Source organism: Tenrec ecaudatus, chromosome 11 (assembly GCF_050624435.1).
Source record: "Tenrec ecaudatus isolate mTenEca1 chromosome 11, mTenEca1.hap1, whole genome shotgun sequence".
Classification (NCBI taxonomy): domain Eukaryota; kingdom Metazoa; phylum Chordata; class Mammalia; order Afrosoricida; family Tenrecidae; genus Tenrec; species Tenrec ecaudatus.
Window position 1 is genome coordinate 116395161 of NC_134540.1, and position 25134 is coordinate 116420294.

A 25134-nucleotide genomic window follows, 5' to 3' on the forward strand; every position below is an offset into this window, starting at 1 on the left:
ATAAGAGCCATCTCTGTACAGAGAGAATCCCAGGACCAATGGATGAGAGCATCATAGATCTCTGCCTGAGCAGGTGGGGCCTGAACCAGAGGCACCGGAGGGCGTGGCATGGAAATATGGACTAGACAGAAAGACCCAGTCCATGATCTGAGGCCAAGGCAAGGGATCACGAGTCTGAACAGAGGAGCGGCATCAGGACTATGAAGCTGTGAGGCAGAGCTGTGCTTCTGGGCCATGGAAGCAGAAGCCAAAGACCAGGGAGAGACTTGGTTGTTTGTTGAGAGCTGTTGCTCTGGATGATGACTGTATCCTTACAGATATCCTGATTTGTGCTAACCTATTAACTTCCCATTAGCCTATTGACACCATGGATACAATGGGCTAAAGCATAGGAGAGCTCAGGGTGGGCAGTGTTTGGCTCTGTTCTATACAGGAGTGCTATGGGTCAGAACTGACTCAACAGCCCCTGACAACAAAAACTACCCTAATCCCAACCAACAACAACAACACACCTCATTGCCATCCAGTCAATTCTGACTCATAGTGTGATCTTCTGGACAAGGCAGAACTTCTGAAACTCTAATGCTTTAAAGGAGGACAAAGCCTTATCTTACTCCCAAGGAGTGGCTGGTGATTCCAAACTTCTGACCCAGAAGTGAGTAGCCCAGTGCAAAAACAAGATTCTAGTAATCTGGGATGGCTCCTGGGACTTCCCTAATGAATTCCCATAGTTCTGTCTGGAGTTCTGTGTAATCATTTCAATAAATCCTCACACCTCGCCTAGAAGTGGAGTACCCTGAGAGGTACAGTAGTGTCAGAATAAGGTAAAGGATGGGGAGGGAAGGAGGTAGTAGCATGTCTGAACCAGGCCTCATGGCAAAGGGAAGCCAGGGAGGCCAGACACAGTAACCTCCCCACCGTTTTACATAGAGGAATGAAAAAATAAAATATTCACAATGGGGAAAGATTGTTATTTCTGGTTAATGAAGGATTAAAAGGTTTTAAGTAGTAGTAATTGTATTGGACGTTTCAGGATGGGGGGAATTCTATGAACACAAATAAAGTATAAATAAACACACAATGGCATGAAGATGGCAGAAGTGGCCTTTGTATTATCATACATATGTGGAAGAATAAAGCACACGCACTCAGCATGATTAGTGTGATGAGGCTACTCCAGAAAGTAAACTAACCCAAGCAAAATGGCTTCAATGAAAATAAAAAGAAGAGGTACGTTTAAGGGAAAAAAAAAACCAAGATATTTTTGAATTTTAAAATCTGAGTGATTGGAAGGTGACATTAGGAAATATAAAGAATGGAAAAAGCAGTGCTATTCAGGTGCCTACAGCGCAGTTTGAAACACATGCGGCTTGAAGAACGGGTAAGGAACTTTCGAAACAGAAGAAAATGTGAACATGAGAATGAGATTGACTGAAGATACAAATTGGGTTTTGAAGTGGCTAAGACTAGCAACAAAAAAAGTGCTGGAGTCCAAATACAGACAAAGAAACGAGAGTCTTTTAGCCAATCCACAGCTTCTGTATTACTAGCACTTGAGGACCAATGATAGCCTCTCAAGAGATGAATGAACTATACTCATGACTCAAGGGAATCAATAAAGAAATGGAATGAAGTGCAAAGAATGGCATATTGTGTTAAAAACAGAAGTGGCATCATAAAAGATATCATATAAGAATAAATATTTGGAATTTCAATGATCACAGCGGATCACTTTTGTGAGAGATCCTTGTATAAGCTCATGAATATGAAAAACAAATTGAAACTAAAATGAGAAAAGAGAAGGAAGGAAAAAGAGCCAGAAATACATTCAAGTAAATTATATTTCTTTCTTTTAAAATTATGGGAGAAAATCTTGTGAAAAGAACTGATTGTGATAAAGACTGAAAATGCGGCATGGCAAAAGCCAAGTGTTGGAACCAGTCTCCAGAAAAGCCAAGTAAGAACAAGATCAAGGTTAGTCTTAGAAAAGATAGCACAAAGGCATAATAAAAAGGAAGTAAAATATATGGGGGACTTTGATATGTAAATTCATAACTTATGATAATATACTACACAGGCTAAACTGTTTGCTCAATCAAGATAGACTCTTCATTTGCCCAGGTCACCACCATGGAATCACTGTCATAAACAGTCCCAGATGCAAAAGATTCGCAATAAATTACCAGTTGGCTAACTGATTGAAAGTCTCTCACTTCTTAACAATGTAGACTATGTGGACACAGGTTTAAGAAAATTAAAGAGTAACAATAAGTTTGAACTAACTCCAGTGAGAAGTTAATAGAGATTCAAAAGAAGTACAAAAGTCATATAAGTTAAAAAGTCATAAATCCTAGTTGACATTATTAATAATATATTCAGTATTTATTAAGCACTTATTATATCACCAGTGCAATATTATGATATAATATTATAAGTACTATAAACTTTATTTTCTGGATCAGAACATTAAAGTTTAGAAAGTTGTATTACTTACCCAAATTGATGCACAGTAAGTAATGGAGCTAGGATTAGAAGGCCTCAGTTATATGCATCTCCAAAATTGGTAATCTTGAGCACTTCAGAGCAATTTATCCTCACAAATCAAAATAGCTACAGGATTCTCTCCAGAAACACTGTTTGGAATCAGTAAGGTTTTGATAGAGGATTGTGAAGGGGAATCTAATTCAATGGGATCAGAATTGATGTAATTGAACAAGATGCCTAAGATCTGTAATGGAAGGGAATCTATTAATAAAATAGATGAAAAAATAAAATAGATGAAAAGAAAAGTATTGGGCTAACAAAAGTGAAAATTTTGACTGATCAGATGCTATATGTGCATGTAGAGCTGATGAAATCATTCCTCTTTGACGTCCCACTGCCATCCCTATCATATTTAAGCCAGCTAAACTTTCCACTAGGTCCCACCAGTCAATGGCTGAGCACAATCGGGGAACTAAACACATTTCTAACTCACTGCCATTGAGTCAATTCTGACTCATCGAACAGTAGCCCTGTAGGACAGAGGAGAACTGCTCGTCTTTCTCCCTAGAGCAGCTGGTGGTTTCAAACTACTGACTTGGCAACGATCAGCCCCACATGCAACCACTGTACAACCAGGGCTCCATAATGCAACTAACGCAAGTTAATTCCAGGGGTTCGTTCGAGTGACTCGTCCAACCCTCGCTTAAGGACTCCTCAGTGGCTTCTTCGAATGTGTTTGCAATTGGAGCACAATCTGAAAGCCTTATGAACTGATACTCCTTCCAACCATCTCCTTGCCCAGGCGACCAACCTACCATATAATGTGAACACAAAGTTCTCCCTGCCTTTCCCTGCTTCTTTACAATCATAGATCTACTTCTTGGTAGATCTGAAGTAACCTAGAAAAGCAATTTTAAATGCTGAGTTTAAGCAAGTGTAGACTGTTGGATGGCAGGTAACTGTAGTAAGTTAGTAATGAATATGTTCTAGAACAGGGAAACCACATGCAAAGCCCAGCTTTATTCTTCTACTCTTCTCAGCCAGTCTGTTAATGGGTAAACATTGCATCCTACAAAGGTGTTTGCCTATGGCCTGAACCTCCTTTTAATGAGGTTGGGGAAAACATGAATCATTAGTTCAGTTAGCCTGTGGGACAGACTGAGGCAAAGGTGTCAGGTAATTTCTTCACATTTTCAGAAGTATAGTCTAATAAACACAGTACTTCCTTAAACGCTCCTCCAGACCAGCTTTCTTCCACTTGGGTGAGTCCTTCAATTAGACACAGAGACTTATGAGTTGAGATTTCTTATCATTTAAGTTGCTGAACAATCAGGCTATTGACTCTAAAAGCAAAGTAGATTTTAAAATGCAAATTTCTGAAAGATGTCATGGCACTAAACCTAGATACGTGTGAAGATAAGTTGAAGTTCAAGTGTAGTTTTTCTATTTAAGAATGACTTTTGTTCTGGAATAAAGCATATCTTAAATAATTCTCCCTTTTAGACATGTTTTCTTTTTAAAGAATAGAATAGATTTATTTGGTTTTATATTTCTCTAAGGTTAAAAAAAGGAATAATAGAAAGAAATACCTAATCCTGAATATATCCCACTCACAAATTCGTTACCATAAAGGAAGGATGAGAGACAAAGTAGATGAAGAAGAAAAAATGGAAAGGAATTAATTTGGCATAAGAAAACAGAATGCATGCCCCAGGGTCCCAGTCTTTAGCCTTGGGGTGATCTCTGGATTATAAATTCCAGAAGTCATGCCTCGATCTCCACACAGCTTTTATTCCAAGTGTCTCAGTGAAAATCCCACAAGAAGCTCTCCTCCTTCATGGATCTATCTTAACATCATTATGTGAAGTTTCATACTACAGTCACCTTTATAAATATATAGAAAATGTATATAATGTATTTTGTCATTGATAGATACCATTTAGTTGACCCCTGGCTCATAGAAATTTCACGTTTAGGTTTTTTTTTTTCCCCTGTTAATCTTTACAATGCTGTATTGCCAGATCTTTCTTCCTGTGTTCATTGAGTGGGATCAAAGCCCCAACCTTTAAGTTAGCAGCTGATTACAAATGGTTTGTACCAGTCTCACTCACTGATTCTTAATGGCTCTCCAGGACAGAGGAGAACTGCTTCTGTGGGGTTCAATACTGTAACTGTTTATGGGATAAGAGGCCTCATCTTTCCCCCGTGCAGCAGCTGGGAGTTTCAAGCTGCTGACCTTGTGGTATGCACTTCAACATGTAACTACTATGTCAGCAGAGCTCTTTTATCATGTATATTCATTCACTCACTGCCATTGAGTGGATTCCCACTCAGCAACCCTATAGGACAGGTTAGAAATGCCTGTGAGCTTCTGAGACCTTAACTCTTTCTAAGATTAGAGAAGCTGGTGGTTTTGAACTGCTGACCTTTTAGATCACAGCCCAACTCATAACCACTATTCCCACAGGGTTACTGATAATTTACATTATAAAATTTTAATATAAACATCTGGGATATTGCCCTCTTATCCAAGAGAGCATCAGAAATTCATGGTAAAATAGAATTAAAAGCTATAGTTGCCCATGGAATTGTTGAATCTTCCTTATATATAAATATAAACTCTCTCTCTCTATATATATATACATACATACATATTCCTCCATGTATCTTCTAACTCATCAATGTAAACAATATGTAAACAATATGCAATACAATATAATCTCCGCATTATGTATTTAAAAGTAATCCAAGTATAAGGAAGATAAAAGAAGAATTGATACACCATATAATTAGGTAAAATCAGGTGCCATGGCTATTATTTGGGTTGGCTTATACTTGAGTAAATACAGTATTTGAATTAGAGTGCTGGTGAACAGTACTGAAAATACCACTTATTGCCAAAAGAATAGAAAACTCTGTCTTGGACAAAGCGTGGTCAGAATGCTACTTAGAAGCGATGATGGAAAGACTGGCTCATATACTTTAGGTGTGTTATCAGGAGATGTGAGTCCCTGGAAATGAACATCAGGATTGGTAAAGCAGAAAGTCAGTGTACAAGAGGGGGACCTGCAACCAGCTTGATTGATACAGTGGCTATAACAATGGGCTCGACACAGTAACAATTGTGAAGAGGGTGCAGAAATGGATAGTGTTTTGTTCTGTTGTACTTAGGGAAAGAGCATTCCAGACAAATAGTAGAATATCGATGCATTTGGAAAGTTAGAATTTAGAAGAGAGATAGGAGCTAACAGCCAGAAGGAGCAAGTATAAATGGAAAAGATTCACACAAACACACAAAGTAGGAAGAGCAAGTCTGGGACATTTCAAGATTTACTGAGTAAAGTCAGGGAATTAAAACACAAACACTTGTTATCAAGTCGATTTTTACTCAGAGTGACCCTGTAGGATGGAGCATAACTGCCCCGTGGTTTTCTATCTCTAAATGTATGTGAGAGTAGAAACTGCAGCTTTCTCAAAGGAAGTAGCTGCTGGTCTCCAATGGCTGTCCTTGTGGTTTGTGGACTAGTGTGTAGCCCACTGCACCACCAGGGCTCCCTGGGAGAAGCCACCAAAAGAAATGAAGGAGAAATGGACAGTGAAATTGTTAACAACAACAGTTGAAATCAAGTTTGTTTCAAGAGGAGATGGATCCTGACTCTAGAATGTACTGGGAAAGAAAGTCAACCAAGGTGAACTGAAGCTATATTTTGATATAACAAGAGCGATATGACAAAACAGTAAGACTGAAGACAGAACCAGAGTATTGATTTTTGTCATAAAACTTCTAAATTTTTTATTAGGATTATATTAGCTCCATAGATAGATTTTTGGGGAAAATTGACATCTATATACATTAAAAAATAATTTTCAAGTAAAAAATGTTTTTGGCTTCCCTTACAAATTTTTTCTTTTAAAAATTTTTTATCTAGCTATAATTAACACACTCTATATTTCAATAGTTCGATCATATTAGTAAAGCCTTAATATTAAGAAGTCTTAAAGGGATGGGCTTTCAGACATACAGAGGTTTCCCTCATTAACCTATTTGGCTGCTAACTTCAAGGTCACAAGTTCAAATCTACCATATGCTTTGCAGAATAAAGATGAGGCTGTAACCTCCAGGAAAGATTTACAGTCTCAGAAATCCTAGGGAGGAAATTTACTTTGTACTATACAGTTGCTGGTCTGAAGCAACTCAATGGCAGTTGATTTAGTATTTTGGTTAAGAGAATGGTAAAAGAATTGGAATTTTTAATAATGATGCAAAGATATAAAAGAGTTGAGATTAAAGGAGTCAAGGGAATATTAATATTTAAATATTAATGCATGTTTGTAAGACTTAATGTGTCAAGCAGGAAATCTGATGATTTAATAGAGTATGGCTTTGCATGAGAAATATCCTTGAATGTACAAGAAAGAAAGTTACAGCATCCACTGGAGTGTTTGGCCTAGATAGAAGAAGATATTCTTCATTTTCATAAAAAAAGAAAAGAAAGCAGAGTTTATGGAATGTGCAGGTGGAATTATAGGTTTGATATGAAAGAATTTCGACATATTTGTTGTTTATATAATTTAGTTAAATAAGAAGAATATCAATAATTCATAGAGACTTGTAAGATGCGATACTTTAAAGAACAGAAAAAATAGGTCTTGAGAAAATGTAAATTGACTTGGAATATGTGTATATATACCTTATAATCCAGCAATTCCATCATGAGAAAAATGCAAGTAAAAGGACACATATAAAAAGATATAATTGCAATACTGTTTCTAATTTCCAGTTTCTAATTTCAGTACCTCATAAAAGATGAAAGTTTCAAACAAATTTAGACCAATATTATAAACTAGTAAACATGAATGACAGAAAATATGGATGAGATAAATTTGCAGTCTCCTCACTGGTTAAGGAAGGAGCTCTGGTGGAGCGTTGGGTAAGCATTGAGATGCTAACTAAAAGGTGGTGATTCAAATCCACCAGTCACTATACTCAACAAAGATGAGGCTATCCTCTCTCATAAAGATTTATAGCCCTTGGTACAGATAAGACTGGAAGCACAGGGAATCCAGGACAGTAAAACCCCCCAGGACAGATGATGAGAGTAGCCATACCAGTGGGGTAAGAGGGAAGGTCGGGGAGAAAGGGGGAACCGTTAACAGGATCTAAATAAAACCCCTCCCTGGGGGACGGAAAACAGAAAAGTGGGTGAAGGAAGACATCAGACAGTGTAAGACATGAAAAAAATTTATAAATTAGCAAAGGTTCTTGAGGGAGGGAAGGCGGGAGAGGGAGAGAAAAAAAAATAAGGACAAGGGTTCAAGTAGAAAGCACATGTTTAGAGGAGGATGATGATAACAAATGTACAAATGTGCTTGACACATGGATGGATAGGTCGATGGATTGTGATGAGTTGTCCAAGACCCCAATAAAATGATATTTAAAAAAAATTATAGCCTTCAAAACCATCCATAGGATCACTATGCATTGGAATCTCTTAGATGACAGTAGGCTTAATGTTTAAGAAGCCCTAGTATTGCGATGTTTAAGCATTTGGCTGCTATACCAAAGGTCGTAAATTCAAACTCACACAGTCTCTTGGGTGAAAGATCTAGCAATCAGCTTTGTTAAGATCACAGCCAAGAAAACCCAATTGGGTGAGTGTAGGGTCCTGCAGGGTCGCTATGGGAGGGGTTCTACTCTAGAGCACAAAACAACCACATTAGAAGGGTTATCTCAGGGATGGGGGTGGGATCAGGGAGAGGATTAGGTGCTTCAATTGTTTTATTTACTCAGTTCTACATTTCTTCAATTCTCTTTCATTTACTCAGTTCTATATATATTCGTTTCTGTTTTATTTCTTTCAATAAAAGTCTAAGAAGCTATAGTGGAATCTTTAAAAGCTGGAACTCAACAGACCTGCTTTGTGTTTTACAACCCAGCATGTTTTCCACTTTTGACAGAGAGCAGTCTTCCTACGACCCGATTGCTCTGTTCGTGGGAACAGTACAGGTTTCCTTCCCTCACAGACTTCTTTTATGCACAAGTTCCAGTGTTTGCATGTTTTACTATATTTTTAACAAAAGGCTGATATTTTTTTGAGTCTAGAGCTTGAGATTATGCCTGATATTCCCTTTAGGATTAAAATATTTATTAATTAATGCTTTATTTTAAAAGTAATATGTGTCCTGCTAAACTAGAACATCTGAGATTAATTTCAGTTTAGTCTTCTATGTTTTATCTCAATTTTTTCCGGTGGAATATCCCTGTTTCATAACATACATGGAGAGCTTTCTGAGTTTTTATTTTTGTTATGGGATTTTTCTGAGTTTTTTTATTCTTTAAAATAAACGGATTTAGTAGATATAGTAGAGAATCAATAGAAAGATGGGTTAAATTGCATTTGCCAGATATTTGCAGTAATCCTTTAAAACATTAAAATCTTACAATTAAAAATTTTATTTTAAAATTAATAAATGTTGTTAGTTGGCACTGAGTTGACTCTGACTCGTAACAACCTACAGAAAACAAAGTGAAACACTCCCGGGCCTGTAGTGCCCTCACAGTTCCCAGGCAGGCTCCACTGGGCCCGCCACCGTGTCCGCAAGATCCTTGAGGATCTTCCTCTCCCGCTAACCTCCCACTTTGCCAAACGTGATGTCCTTTCATAGGGCCTGGTTCCTCCTGACCACATATCTGAAGCCTGTGGACATACTTTTCCTGCCTTTGCGTCTAATGAGCATCCGGGACATATTCCCCAAGGTATAAAGGATATTAGCAAAGCATTAATTCACAAAAAAGTATTATATATGTTTATGAAAATGAATACTATATATACATATATCTAAATTTCTAAACCAAATGGAGAAATCTCAATTACAATTTTAAATAAGTGAAACTACTTTGTCTTAAAGATTCAATACACAAGTTTTCTTAAAAAGTATATATTATTTCATCCTAAATTCGTTTTATATTTCAAGTCAGACAGGATATAAAATAACCGCATAAAGATGCCGGCACCAGTTGTGTTTTGGAAGATCAGCCCACCATCGGCATCCTGGTCACTCACTGTTGGACGATTGCTCCTTGTCAGCACTAGGACTAGATGTTCACAGCTGGAATTCCATACGAAATTTAGCGTATTAAGAAAAAGCGCGGCATGAATTAATGCTAGTGAACAAGGCCTGTCGAACATGCTATATAAACAAGGCTTTTAAATGACACTTGCACAATATTGTGCTAGCAAATGTCACAAATTAACAGGATCGTTACAAATTATACACATTTGTAATGAACAGAATCATTACAAATTAGATTTTAAGTACATTTTGAATGTAAAACAATTCCCTAATTTCTCCCTTATCTCAAAGCTGGCACAAGGTTTGTGTTTTTTTAAGATTCATTACTGGATTTAGTTGAAAAGTAATAACTTATATGGTTTATTTTTCAAAAAACAGAATATTGTGAATATCATGCAATTTTAGTGTCAGATGGATATTTTTCCTAAAATATAGAGTACAGAACTAATCCTAAATAAAGTACCAATTTTATTGAGTTGCAATTTCTTTTGATAATTGAAATAGTTACCTTTTCACCTAGCTATCAAAATCCAAATTAACCAAATATCTGTACAATTATTTATAAACTAGTTTAAAATTCAAGATTTAGTTACACGGTTAAACTCATGCTGCCATGGTTCCTTTATAGTCATTTGTTTTCTTTTAAAATACAACTTGTATTTTATTTTACCATGTATATCAAGATGTATATAAATGACATCTGTAACACATTAGTTCCTTCTTTGGTTAAATTTGACTTATTGAAAGAAGAAAGATGATGGCTGTTTGACATGAAAAAGAATGATTGCATCTGCTTCTTCTCTGAGATTCCATTCTCATTATTTTCTGAGAGCATCTAAGAGAGCCATCCCCAGCCTGCTGAGAGGTCCTTCTTCCTCTGAAAGCTCTTCCGGAAACAGATTCTACATCTTCCCTTATCTTTATCGCGAGACAACTTCTCCGTGCCTGAAATTGTCCAATTTCCACACATCAAAGTGTTAACGTTATAGGGGAAGACACTTGTATAACATTTCTAAGAAATCTTTCCTGAGTTAAGTCCAAATTAAATTATTCTCTCCTTTCTCCAATAGCACTTGTTTTAAAATGTGGTTCAGTAAATAGCACAGTCTGTCTAATTTTAAGAATTTATAAAGAACCACATCGGGTGCCCTACTAGAATATGAATCAGGTTCTGAAAACCCAGCATTTCTCTATCATGGTTGTTGTTGTTGTTAGGTGCCTATGAGTCAGTTCCAACCCACAGCGACCTTACGCACAAAGGAAACACTCCCCAGGCCTGTGTCACCGTCACAATGATCATGTTGAGCCCAGTGCTGCGACCCCTGTCAAGCCATCTCACTTAGGCCCTTCCACTCTTTTTGCTGACCCTCTAACTTACCAAGTGAGATGTCCTTTATTAGGGATTGTCCTCCTGATAATAGTCAAAAATAGATGAGACAGCATTTTGTCACCCTAACTTCTTCTACCCAGTAAGCCGGCTGGACTTCTCCCAGAACTTTCTGTGTGTTCTTTGGGCCCTCATGCAAGGTCCTTCAGACACTCTTTCCACCCCTTAATCCACATGCAGCAATTACACCGTCATCTTTCTCATTCGTGCTCCAATTTTCATACGCATGTGGGGCAACTGAACATGTCCTGTCTTGAGTCAGACGCCTCCTAATCCTCATGATGACAATTTTTGCTCTTTAACAATATGAAAAGCTTTCACGCACCCGATTTGCCCGGAAAAATATGTTGCTTACTTTCTTGACTGCCGCTTCTTAGGACTGCTGCTTTTGGACCCAAGATGAAAATAAAAATCCTTGTAAGCTGAAATAAAAATGAAAAAACCCTAACCAGTGGCTGTTGAGTCAATTCTGACTGTGGCAACCCACACGTGCAGAACGGAACTGCTCCAGGGGGTTAAGGTTCTGGGCTTCTGAAAGGAAAACACCAGGGCGGCAGGGTAGATGGGGTAAGGTTTACCAATGACTTTCTCTCCGGACAACGCCGATGCCCTTGAGGAAGGAACAAGTATGCTGTCTATGACGAAATAAATACTCGGCGCAGCTCCCTGACCGTTCGCCATCCGTGTAGTGTTCTGTTTTCTGACACCTTCTCCCAAGAAGCATCTGTGATCACTGCATGTTCTAATGGATCCTCTGTAAATAGCACTCGTTGGAGAACCCAAGGATTCTAGGTAGCTGCCACCATCTTCGGAGCTGACATCACCGCCCTGAACTTACCTTGCCTGAAAGACCTCTTGCAGAGACATTACTTTATTGAATCTTGTTCTCGGAAATGTATTCATAAATCCAAGTGTGATGGGCAGGGATTATGTGAACCTTCCCAGTTGTGATGCCTTTTCTTTCATTTGGGGGCAGGTTTAATGGTAACAACAAACAACAACAACCGGGCTATTTTTCTTTGTGAATCAATCTATCTCTCTCTCTCTCTCTCTCTCTCTCTCTCTCTCTCTCTCTCTCTCTCTCTCTCTCTTTCTCTCCTCTTTTCATTTCTGAGATACAGAATTCGTGACTGAAAAATTCTCACTTACTCACAACAATTTAAAAATGTCATCTCACTACTTTCTGTCCTCAGTGGTTTCAAGGTCACTTGTATGTAAAGTGTCACTTCTTCGTTACTGCTCTCAGTGTTACCTCATTTTTCTTTAAACTGTATCAATCAATGTATCTCAGAGAGGAGCCTTATGTATTTATCTTTCTTGAAGTTCCTTGAACTCCTTATAGGGGAAAAGCATGTCTTTATTGATTTTGGAATAGTTCTTTCATTAAATTTTTCCAAATAATCTTTCTCCTTCTCTCTGTTTTCTCCTAAGCTTTCCCAATATGCATATACCGCTATGCTTGATGATTTGCGATATGTCTTTTAGGTTCATTCATTTTATATCATCATTTTTTCCCTGCTCTTCAGAATAGATATTTCAAATGGACTGATCTTTAAGCTGGTGGGTTTTCCCCATTTGCCTGCTTAAATTTGCTATTAAAATCCTCTTGTGAATTTTTCATTTCTGTTATGCTTTGCTGCTCCAAAATTTGTTTTGTTCCTATTTATAGTTTCTTTTAATTGAATTTTTATTTATTTGTTAACACACCAAACTAATGGTTTCATTTGCTCATGTGGTCCTTTAGCTTTTGATTTATAACAGTGAATTAAAGTCTTTGGTAATTCTAATGTATAAGCTCCTTAGGAACAAATACTATTAATTTATTCTATGTATGACTACCACAAAAGAAGTCCTGGTGACGTAATGAGTTACAGTGGCACTGGGCTGCTCACCTCAGGTCAGCAGTCTGAAACTACCAGCCATTTCACACGATGAGGTTTTCTCCTCTATAAAAACGTATAGCCTCCAGTCTGGGGTCTTAAAGGCTTGAAGGTGAACAAGCGGCCATCTAGCTCAGAAGCAAATAAGCCCACATGGAAGAAGCACACCGGCCAGTGCGATCACGAGGTGCCAAAGGGACCAGGTATAAGGCATCATGCAAAAACAAACCAAAAAAAAGATATAAGTGTGTGTATGTATGTGTATATGTATATATGTATATATATATATATCATATTAAATGAAGGGGGAAGTGCAGAGTGGAGACCCAAGGCCCAAGTGTCGACCAATGGAGATCCCCTCATAGAGGGGTTTAGGAGAGGAGATGGGTTAATTAGGGTGTGAGGTAGTATCGATGAAGAACACAGCTTTCCCCCAGATCCTGGATGCTTCCTCCCCCCAACTACCATGATCCGAATTCTACCTTGCAGGGCTGGATAGGACAGAGGCTGTACACTGGTGCATATGAGGGTTGAAGGTACAGGGAATCCAGGGTGGATGATACCTTCAGGACCAAGGGTGTGAGGGACGATGCTGGGAGAGTGGAGGGTGAGTGGGTTGGAAAGGGGGAACTGATTACAAGGATCCACATGTGACCTCTTCCCTGGGAGAGGGACAGCAGAGAAGGGGGGAAGGGAGACTCCGGATAGGGCAAGATATGACAAAATAACGATGTATAAATTACCAAGGGCATATGAGGGAGGGGGGACTAGGGAGGGAGGGGGGGAAAAAAAGGACCTGATGCAAGGGGCTTAAGTGGAGAGCAAATGGCTTGAGAATGATTGGGGCAGGGAATGTATGGATGTGCTTTATACAATTGATGTATGTATATGTATGGATTGTGGTAAGAGTTGTATGAGTCCCTAATAATATGTAAAAGAAGAAAAGAGAAAAAAATGATTAGGGCAAAGACTGTACAGATGTGCTTTATACAATTGATGTATGTATATGTATGAACTGTGAAAAGAATTGTATGAGCCCCAATAAATTGTTAAAATAAAAAAAAATTAAAAAAATAAAACTTATAGCCTCAGAACTCAAAGGGCCAAGTCTACTCTGTAGGATAGGGTCTCTATGAGTTGGAATTCACACAATGACACTAAGAGATAACTCACATTTCCTTGTCTTTTTGCATGCTTCAGAGTATTCTTGCTTAAAGCACGGCATTTTGAATACTATTCATTGAAAACTAGAATTCCATGAAAATAAGGTCTATTTCTACAAAAAGAGGGATCAGAGTACCACGCAGGGAATGTGAGCTACTGAATTCAACAATAGTTGAACCAGGGAGTGTTGGAGAAGGGTGTGTCAAGGTCAAACAAAATGTCACAAAACATCCCTTTCATTTTTAAGTTGCTATTTTTTGTTAATTCCGTGTTGTCTTAATTGCTGTAAACCTTTGTTTCTCAAAGTTATGACAAAGTTGAATCTGATCGTTTGAATGTCGTGTGTTCTATTTCTGTGTAAGGCCAGGCTCCTGTGTTTTCCAACCCCAGTCTTGAATTTCTGTTTGAACTGTTTATACTGTTATCAACAGGAAATGTAGAAAGTACAGTCATCCCAACCAAAAACATGTCCGTTTCAAGCTTAGTAACCAGGACAAAAGAAGCCTTGAAATAGTTTTAAAATAGCTAGAGTCTTGCTCTCATATTTCTAAACTTCTACCAACATTTGAAAAGCAGTAAGCAATTGTTATTATTATTCAATAGGATTTTAGAATAATTTATTTGAATATATATAAATAAATTCAGAAGTTAAAAAGTAATAATATGCATGACATTTTTGCTCAAGAATATACTGAGATTCAAGTGTGCAAGCCACATTGAAATGACTAGAAATACTATGTTTTTGAATATTGAAAGGAAAATTATACACATAAATATGTTGAAGAAGCATCATAGACAATCCAAACAGGGAGGTAAGTTTGTTTGTTTGTTTTTATGTGAACATTTTCCCTTACATAACAAGAAGCCAGAAAACTGTGATAGTCTTAAACTTAAGGAAAGTGGGATATAATGAATATGTGGTTGGTGGAACTCAGAGTCTATTGAGAATTAAAGAGAAACTGCCTTGAATGGGCAAAAAAATAACATGGCTAAAACACTGATTCTTGAAAATGAGAAAATATCCCTTCACCATGACAACATTATGAGTTGGAGATTTTCACCAAATATATACTGTTCTTCAAAAGGTAAATTGAATAAAACTATATTCTCCTTTTGCATCCAAGATCTCAACTTTAATCTGCCTGGATGTAAGAGTATGTTCACCACTAAACCTGCAAACATCAAATTGCTTTATGTAAATTCTTGCTGTACCCATTTCCAAACTAACAGATTTTCCCCCAATTCTTCATTCAACCAAACACCCAATTTCCTACCAATATAGTTGTTGTCCTGAAATCCTTTTTCATCATAACTGATAAAGATTTGTTTTAGGAACAAAAGGTTGCTGTGAGGTCCCATCAAGCCGGTCGGACTAATGGGCACATTGGTACAACAGAAAGACTCGTCGCTCAACCAGCATGATCATCACGATTGTTAGGTTTCAACCCATTGTTACAGTCACCGGGTCAACCAGTCTCGTCGAGTCTTTTTCTTTCTTTCTTTCTTTTTTTTTTTTTGCTGTCCCTCTAGCATATCAGGAATGTTGTCCTCTTCCAGGGACTTTTCTTTCCTGATAACATGTCTAAAGCACCGAAGACGAGGTCTCACCATCCTTGCTTCTATGAGAATTCTGGCTGTACTTCTTATGAGACAGATGCGTTACTCACTTGGCAATCCATTGTACTTTCAATATTCTTCGCCAGCTCCAGAATTCAAGTGCATTCCTTATTCAAAGTCCAGCCTTCTCAGGTATATGAAGCAACTGAAAAATCATGGCTTAGGTCAGGCACAACACTTTTAAGAACTCTCATGTAACAGATGTTCCCGATGCAATCGGTTCTTTGATTTCTTGACTGCTGCTTCAATAAACATTGATTTTAGATCTAAGCAAGATAAAATTCTTAACAACTTCCATCTTTTCTCTATTTATCCTGATGTTACCTATGGGCCCAGTTGTGAGGATTTTTGTTTTCTTGACATTAAGTCAGACTCCTTTTTCTGAACAAGGCTGTAATCCTTGATCTTCATCAGTGAGCGCTTCAGTCTTCCTCACTTTCAGCAAGCAAGGTTATATCACTCACTTATCAAAGATGGTTAATAAACCTTCCACCATTCCTGATGCAACATTCTTCTTCATGTAGTCTCTCTTCTCTGATCACTTACCCAGCACACAGATTAAATAAGTACTGTGAAAGGACGTGGCCCTTTCGGGGCTTTGAACCATGAAATATTCCATTGTTCTATTCAAGCAGCTGCCTTTTTTATGACTTGGGATTAAATACATACAGCATATTATTCTACAGCTCAATCACTTCAAGTAGAATTGTACATTTGCTACCACGATCAGTTTCTCAACATTCTTCTCCTACATAGACTCCTTGACATCATCCCCCTTTCACCCCAGCACCATCCCTCTCCCTTCCTTTTGAGCCATGACTAGGTTCCGCATGAGCACAATGAAGTATTCTGCAATCTTCATTCTTATCAATCCTATCTCTGGTTGCCTATGATCCAAAAACTTGGTGCAAAGGTACTCACTCCCTAAAAATCACCAATTACTTATACAAATGCGTACATACTTAGATAATAGACAAAAACTAGTGTGGCATGTCAAGATTCCATTGTATAAAGGTAAAAAAATACATCTCTAAATTTTAATAGTTATCCCAACGTATACTAAACTGAATCATTTTCTTATTTAGTTCATTATCTGATTACCTTTTAAATTATTTTACTCTATTATATCAGCCTTTAGATTCAAAAGAGTTCATATGTACAGAATTAAGTATCCAAAAATATTTTATCTCAATTTTTGAAGAAAATTCAAAATTATCAAAATATATTTTTCAAAACCAAGTATGTGCTCCTGTGACATTTTTTCTATTCCAACATTAAAATTAGTACATTATAGTACTACCAGATTCATAAGGTAATTTGTAAAAGTCGATGGCTTGCTGGTCTAATGATAAAAACCTCTTGATTGTAACAAATAGGTTGAATTTAGTACATCTATTGGAAGGTGGGTGATAAATTTGCGGAAAAACAAATAAATTCAAGGCAGGGAGATTTAAACAGTCTTTTAAGCACTCTTTCCCCGTGCACAGGAGCCTGCATGACACAGGTGGTTTGTGATTAGCCGGCAGTTCGAACCTGAAAAAATAATTCCAAATCAGAAAGGCCTGGAGACAGAATAGCCCAGAACACTCTCTGAAGATCGGCTGTCTTACACAGGGTCACCCATCAATAGCAATGTCCTTCCTATGAACTCAGGAGAGTCCTTTTTTCCATGACACCAGGATGCACACATTGTTTACTCATCCAAACAAAATGTCCCCAGGCCCCTCTTAGAGCAGAAGCTTTATTTCGCACTTGTGCTGAATATCTCACATGTGCTGACACCGCTGACAAGGACAAAGGCGTCGTATATTTTTCATTAAGCATCCATATGAGGAGATCTTCAAGGATGGGCTCACACAGGAGGTGGATGGGATTATTTACACCGATAGGACATCGCAGAGTTCAAGAACAATACTGAACACAGGCATGCACCTCAAACTTCACTGTGCTATCAAACTAAATTTGCCACCCTAGGATATCCCGGATAAGTACAATATGTAATGAAAGGGAACGCCAGCATAACTAATGCCCCAATCACTGCAATTAAGCCACAAAAGAAATGGACCAACTGAGAACCGCACATCATTTTATTACTCGTGTACATAACAGGCAAGGAAGAAGTAAAACAACTTGCCCAGGGCACGCACTTGATATTGAATAAACTTTTTAACTGTCATTGTTGGAATCACTCACACATGACATACCTGATTTCACACATGACATACCTGATTTTCTAGAAGCTAAGAGGATTATTTCACTACATGAGGGCCAAATAAGTCTACAAAAATCATAGAAACCCTTATGAAACAAACAAACCAACCAAACCTTCCACTTTCTAGGTCCATGTGCTTCTTAAGGCCGTGTTTCCTTCCTGCTCAGCACTTCTGAAGATTCCTGCACACTGCGATGCACGCCCTATCAAAAATGTAGTTTTGGTGTCCCCAAGGGATTCCAACTGTGTTTTCCTTTTCATGCTGAGTTTGGGTAATACCAAGAAATCTGAAGAGGCCAGATCGGGCATGGAAGGTTCCCAGTGAAATGACCAGAACACGGAGGGTAGGTGAGCAGAGTTATTCCCGAAATTCCCCAGAGCAACTTTTTGGGTCGTTTTCACTTCAATGTAGTTTTGAGTTTTCTTCAGACGTCTTCGTCTTGCATTCCTGTGATCATCCTGTTCTTTCTGAGAAACTCTCCATTGCAGATCTCTTTAAATCCAACAACCGTGCACCAGAATCATCTGAGCTGAGCTCTGTGCCTTGCCCTTACCTGCTCCAGCAGATCCCCTCAGAAGTTACCTTGTGATTGGGCCTTTAAAATTTTTATTTTTTCAATAGTACCTTCATGAAACTATGGCAAGTATATACTAAGAGGATTTGTCTGTGTTCATTCACTGATCACAAAGACATGTTCAAACATGTTTTATTTAGAGTAAATCCATGTGTATATGAACCGGGACTCAAGTAGAAATGCCTTTTACTTTCCCCTTGTATTCGCAGGTTACTGGAAATGATTGCACAGATACGGTTTTCTCTAAGTTTCTTTCGTTTACTCTAACTTCGCAGAGTTCACAAAGAATCAAACACTCAGATTAAAATTTCATGAAACTACCTTCAGTTCTTCTCAAGGAAATAAATTAGCTTCTTCACTAATTTCGTTGAAAAATAGATGACTTGTTTACTTGCTTCTCCAGAGAGATGGCAATCATAACCTCAACTTGGACTCTTGTATCTGCCAAAGTGTAATGGGGAGCCGGTAACAACTCTGGGCTTGGCAACATCTGGAAGTCAGTCAGTAAAGTAAACATTCCTCACAATCACCTGTCAGAAAACATATAGACAGCTTTCATCTCAGGTTTCTCAGTGTTTTCAATGTTTGTCTCTGGAGAGTTTCAAGTTCAAAAGTATCATCCAGGGAAACAAAGTAACAAGTAACAAGTCATTTAACATGACGCAAACTCATAACAATGGCAGGTTATAAACAGAAAGAAACAGTCGACACTTTTATATCAAAACAAGCAGGCATAATCTTGGCAGAACTACCACAGCAAGACAATGTGGGATTTTCACTATTTAAATTCCGTAAGTTTTTCTATATGGAGAATAAGCTAAATTGGATTAAATCTGAAGTTCCAATATATGGGTAAAGGTGAAGAAAGCCAACCTTCACAGGAAAAAGATATGCCTAAGATTTATATATATATTCACAGCGGGAGAGCGCGGATGCGTCCCCCACCACCACAAATTATGCAGTCAGGTTTCCCACATTTGGGGAAATCACAGGGGTCAGCGCATCCGGCATGCAATGTATAAGCTTTCCCCTGGAAAAGCACCTTCCTGATCACAGTATCTCCCCTGCCAACACCTAAGATTGATGAGTAAAAATGCACAGTGGCGATGAGTAAGTACTTGGCACTCCACAGGCAACACCGAGGAGCCCCGGTGGTTCTACAGGGTAAGCAGTGGACTATGAACCATAGGCTGCCCCGAGGGAACGGCCGAGGCTCTCTGCCCTCCTACAACCATAGCGCCTCAGAAACCATGTCACTGTCACCATGCACTGGAATGGACTAGATGACAGTTGGTTAGGTTTTTAATTAGTTCTGTTTTTACATTTTAACTTTAGCTTGTTTGCAACAGCAAAATTTGCCTAATTTCCCTGGATTCTTCTTATATCAACCAAAACAAGAAAAATTACTTATTTCTATGTCTAGAAGAAATAAACCACCATTAGACATGAAGTAGAAACTTTCCATTTTAGAAAACTAGAGGCAATTTGACTTTGGTGTGCTTTAAAATAGATCAATATAAATTCAAACATGAAAAATTAAATTATTATTAGGTTCTATTTTTGAGGGGGGGATAAGATGATGTTTTTTACTCATAGAAAATTATTTATATACCAGCAACATCATGACTTTAGCTATCAGCAATGTCAATGAAGAGAGGCATTAAAATGAGCTGATGAAAATATTTGATGAAAATATCAGGGCCATCCCACCATGAGACATGGCGTCTCTCACTGACCCATAGAGCTACAGGGGACAACACTGGAGACACAGGTGGGAACTGTACCCGATCTGACGCCACCACATGGTCAAAACACTAAGGGTGAGCAATGGAGCAGCAAAGGGAGCAAAGCAATGAAGGCCGTGAGGAATACCAAAACTAGACTTTGGGGCCAGGGCGTGGCACCCCATCAGACTCAACCGAAATCCTCTTGAGGTCAACAAACAGACCTGGAACTATTTATAGCCTTTTCTTTTTTGTTGTTGTTGCTTTGAGTTTTGTTATCTTTTTGGTTTGGTTTTACGCTTATCACTGTTTTTCCATGTCTAGCTAAATAAGATAGGCGGGATAAATGCTCTGAAGGAGAACACAATGGAACTAACACTCCCAGGGGATATGGGAGAAGGGGAGGCCAGGGAAAGGAAGGAGGGTGTCAACAAACCCAGGGACAAGGGAACAGCAAGTGATCTAAAACCTATGGTGAGTAGGGCCTAGGTTGCCTGGTGGGGCTTGATCCAAGGCAACGTATCAAGAGGAATTACTGAAAACCAAATGATGACCAAACATGAGAGTGGGATAAGAGGAAAGTAAAAGAAAAGAGAAGAAATAACTAGGAGGCAAAGGGCATTTATAGAGGTCTAAATACAGGCATTTACATATGTAAATATATTTTATATAATGACATGGAAATAGACCTATGTACATATACACGTATGTTAAGTATAAAGGGAGCAGACAGACATTGGACCTCTACTCAAGTACTCCACTTCCTCAACCCAAGAACACTTTGTTCTAATAGCCCAGCATTCTGTAATGCTCACCTTTCCTGACAGGATTGCTGAAGACAAAATGGGTACATAAGCAAATGTGGTGAAGAAAGCTGATGGTGCCCAGCTATCAAAAGATATAGCATCTGGGGTCTTAAAGGACTGAAGATAAACAAATGACAATTAGCTGAGAAGCAACAAAGCCTATATTGAAGAATCACATCAGCCTGTGTGATCATGAGGTGTTTATGGGATCAGGCATCAAGCATCAACAAAAAATTTTATCAATGTGAATGAAGGGGAGGGCAGAGTAGAGACCCAAAATCGATCTGTAGACAATTGGCCAACCCTCACAGAAGGGTCACAAGGAAGAGATGAGCCAGTCAGGGTTCAGAATAGCACTGATGAAACATACAACTTTCCTCTAGTTCTTTAATGCTTTTTCCCCCTCCCCACTATCATGACCCCAATTCTACCTTACAAATCCAGCTAGACCAGAACATGTACACTGGTACATATAAGAGCTTGCAATACAGGGAATCCAGGACAGATAAATCCCTCAGGATCAATAATGAGAGTAGCAATATCAGGAGGGTTAGGAGAAGATGGGGGGAGAAAAAGGAAACTGATCACAATAATGGACATATAGCCCCTCCTAAGGGGACAAACAACTTAAAAGTGGGTGAAGGGAGAAAGTGGTCAGTGTAAGACTGAAAAAAAAAACATTATAAATTATCAAGGCTTCATGGGGCTTTGGGTGGAGGAGAAAAAGCTGATACCAAGGCTGAAGTAGAAAGAAAAAGTTTTGAAAATGATGATGACAACATATGTCCAAATATGCTGGATACAATGGATGGAGATAAGAGCCATAAGAGACCCCAATAAAATGATTTTTTAATGAATATATTTGGTCCTGAGACAACAAAAAATATTTGTCCTTGCAGAAGTGGATAACTTTGGAAGATTTATGTCTTAAAGTAAATAAGATTAGAATTAGGAATAAAAATGTCATAAGGGAGAAAAATATGGGCCCATCAGATTCAGCATGTTGTTGCTAGGTGCCGTAAAGTTGGTTCCCACTCATGAAGACTCTATATACAAGCGACTCAACATTGCCTGCTCCAGTGCCATCCGCAAAACTGTTTTTAAAATTGAGCTCTTTGTTTCAGCCACTGGGTGAATCCAGCTCATTGAGGGCCTTTCTGGTTTTGCCACCCTTATATTTGATAACGTTTTGGATCTCTGTAATAATAATATCTGGACATTTAGTGGCAGTTTGCTGTTGTTTCCAAGACCGTCATGTCAGGTATGTGGGTTAATGCTCTCTGTAGTTCTAAACTGCCTGTCTGGCTTGGCGAAGGATTGGTGTATTTAGGTGCCATCGAGTAAGCTCTGACTCACAGAGACCTAACGTAGAGCACAATGAAACACAGTGTAGTCCTGCACCATGCTCATAATTTATTTCATGTTTGAGTCCATTATTGCAGTCGCTGGGTAAAGCCAGGAGCTTCCTCTTTTTTGGCCAATTATAATGTACTTTTTCATACACGAGTTTCTCCTAAGAGCACATCCAAAGCATCACTTCTAAGGAGCATGTAGACTGTACTTTTCCAAAAACAAATTTGGCAGTTCATGGTACTTTCCATATTTTTTGCTAACACCACAATTGATATGCATCAATTCTTCTTTGGTTTCCCTTATTCATTGTCCAACTTTCACATGCTTATGACATGATCGAAAATACTATGGCTGAGGTCAGGCACAACTCAGTAAGAGAAAGATCTAAGGTGTCGGGGATTTCATTTTTGCTTGGATCCAAAGTCAATGCTAATAGAAGTAGCAGTCAAAAATAACATGATCCATTTCATTATGCAAATTTGCATCACAGACCTATTTATAGTGTTACAGAGCAAAGATGCCACTTGGAAGATTAAAGTTGAACTGACACAAGCCATGATAGTTTCATATGCAGGTGAAAGTTGGACAAGGAATAAACAGATGTAAGAAAAACTAATGCACTGGATTATAGTATTAGTGAAGAATATTGAAGTCATCACAGACCACCAGAAGAACAAACTAATCTGTCATGTTAGAAGTATACCTAGAATGCTTCTTAGAAGAGAGGTTGGCAAGACTTTGTCTTATGTATCAAAAAACAAGATCTTTCCTGATTTAAATTATGCTTTAAACCCTTGTTCTATAAGAACAGCTTCCTCTTGATCGATGTTCAGGTAGTACAGAGAACAATGAAATTCCAAGTCTTCTCAAAGTTATCCTTAGTCTGTTATGATTCACATTGCTGACGTCTTTGCATCGTCCTTCTAGTATTCCCGGCTTCTAGCCAAGATCCGTCTCACGTGAGCAATAATATTCCCCATTCCACATAATCTTCTGAATCTAGCTCCAATTTCTGACAACAATCTGTCAATATATTGCTGTAATTATTAGTTAATCATCTTCAGCAAAATTTTACTTCCAAGTTATATCAATAATACGATCCTACGAGGGGGTATCCATAGAAACCGGGAACTGTGCTGAGTACAATGGAACTGGTAGCATGCATTCTTCCCGCTAGGTGAGCATCCAGCAACTCGCTCTGAGTTAGTGGACCCAGTAGCATCATCCCCTGGTAAGGTCTCTCTGGTCACAGTGAATTTTTTCTTTAAAAAGTTTTGCTTGAACCTTATTTTTTGTAATGGCCTATTTAAAAGAACAGCATGCAGCTGTGAAATTTTATTTCCTGCTTGGGAAAAAGGCTGCAGAAACTGTCATGATGTTGAACACAGCTTATAAGGGCAGCACTATGGGAAAAACTCAAGTGTGCTGACAGTTTTCTCATTTCAGAAAAGGAGACATATTGACTGATGACAAACCTCTTTGCGGACATCTGTCAACCTCCTGAATGGACAAAATGTAGACTCCTAGTGACTTAGGAGTTTGCTCCACCAGGTAAAATTGTTAATCAAGCTTCCTATTTAGAGGTTCTGAAAAGATTTCATAACAGTGTGTGATAAAAATGGCCTGATTTTTAGCAAATGAGGGACTATTTTGCCACCATGACAATGCATCTGCTCACGCAGCCATCTCAGGGAGCCAGGTTTTGGCCAAAAACAGCCTGCATCTCTTGCTCCCCCCCCCCCCCCCATGCACCTGACTCACCCGATTGCTCTTCTTTTCGATTACTTTTTGTTTCTGTGAATGCAAAAGGATGTGAAAGGACTGCAGTATTTTTCCCTGCCTCTCCCTCCCTATGACCCTTCATAAATTAGAAATTATTCTTGTCTTCATATCTTCCACCCATTGCTATCTCCTTCACCCTCGTTTCTGTTGTTCATCCTCCTAGGGGATAGGGGTGTTATGTGTCAATCACTGCGAGATTGGTTCCCCCTTCCTTCCCTCCTCCCTGACATTCTTTTTTTAACTTTATTTATTTCTTTACTTATTTATTTATAATCATTTTATTAGGGGCTCATACAACTGTTATCACAATCCATATACCCATCCATTGTATGAAGCACACTTGTACAATTGTTGCCATCGTTTTCAAAACATTTTCTTTCTATTTGAGTCTTTGGTATCAGCTTCTTATTTTCTCCTCTGTCCCCCACATTCTCTCCCTTATGAAATATTGATAATTTATAAATTATTATATTTATAATTTATAATTTTATAAATTATTATGTTTTATAAATTATTATTATGTTTTCATGTCTTACACTAACCGATGTCCGCCTTCACCCACTTTTCTGTTGTCCATCCCCCTGGGAGGGTCTTTATGTAGATCATTGTGATCAGTTCCTCCTTTCTCATTCCCCCTCCTCCCAACCTGAACCTTACCCTTACTCTCAATATTGGTTCTGATAGGTTTATCTGTCCAGGATTCCCTGTGTTTCCAGCTCTTATCTGTATGCATGTACATGCTCCCATCTAGCCGGATTTGTAAGGTAGAATTGGAGTCATGATAGTAGGGAGAGGGGAGGAAGCATTACAAAACTAGAGGAAAGTTGTGTGTTTCATTGGTGCTATACTGCACCCTGACAGTCTCATATCCTCCCCACAACCCTTCTGTAAGGGGATGTCTGATTGCCTACAGATGGGCCTTGAGTCCCCAATCTGCACTACCTCACATTCACAATCTTATGACTTTTTTGTTCTGGTTTTTTCATGCCTGATGCCTGATCCCATCAACATCTCATGATCACACAGTCTGGTGTGTTTTTTCCAGATGGGCTTTGTTGCTGCTCAGATAGATGGCC

At 38.5% G+C, this 25134-nt stretch overlaps 1 long non-coding RNA gene and 1 other non-coding gene across 2 annotated transcripts in view; both read right to left on the minus strand.

The window, feature by feature from the left end:
• LOC142460875 (uncharacterized) overlaps positions 1–25134 on the minus strand; it is an 85555-nt gene that overhangs the window by 35562 nt on the left and 24859 nt on the right. The gene's annotated exons all lie outside the window — the stretch shown is intronic.
• On the minus strand, positions 19311–19475 carry LOC142461839 (U1 spliceosomal RNA). Its single transcript, XR_012787023.1, has one exon. It is a non-coding gene; the product is annotated as a U1 spliceosomal RNA (small nuclear RNA).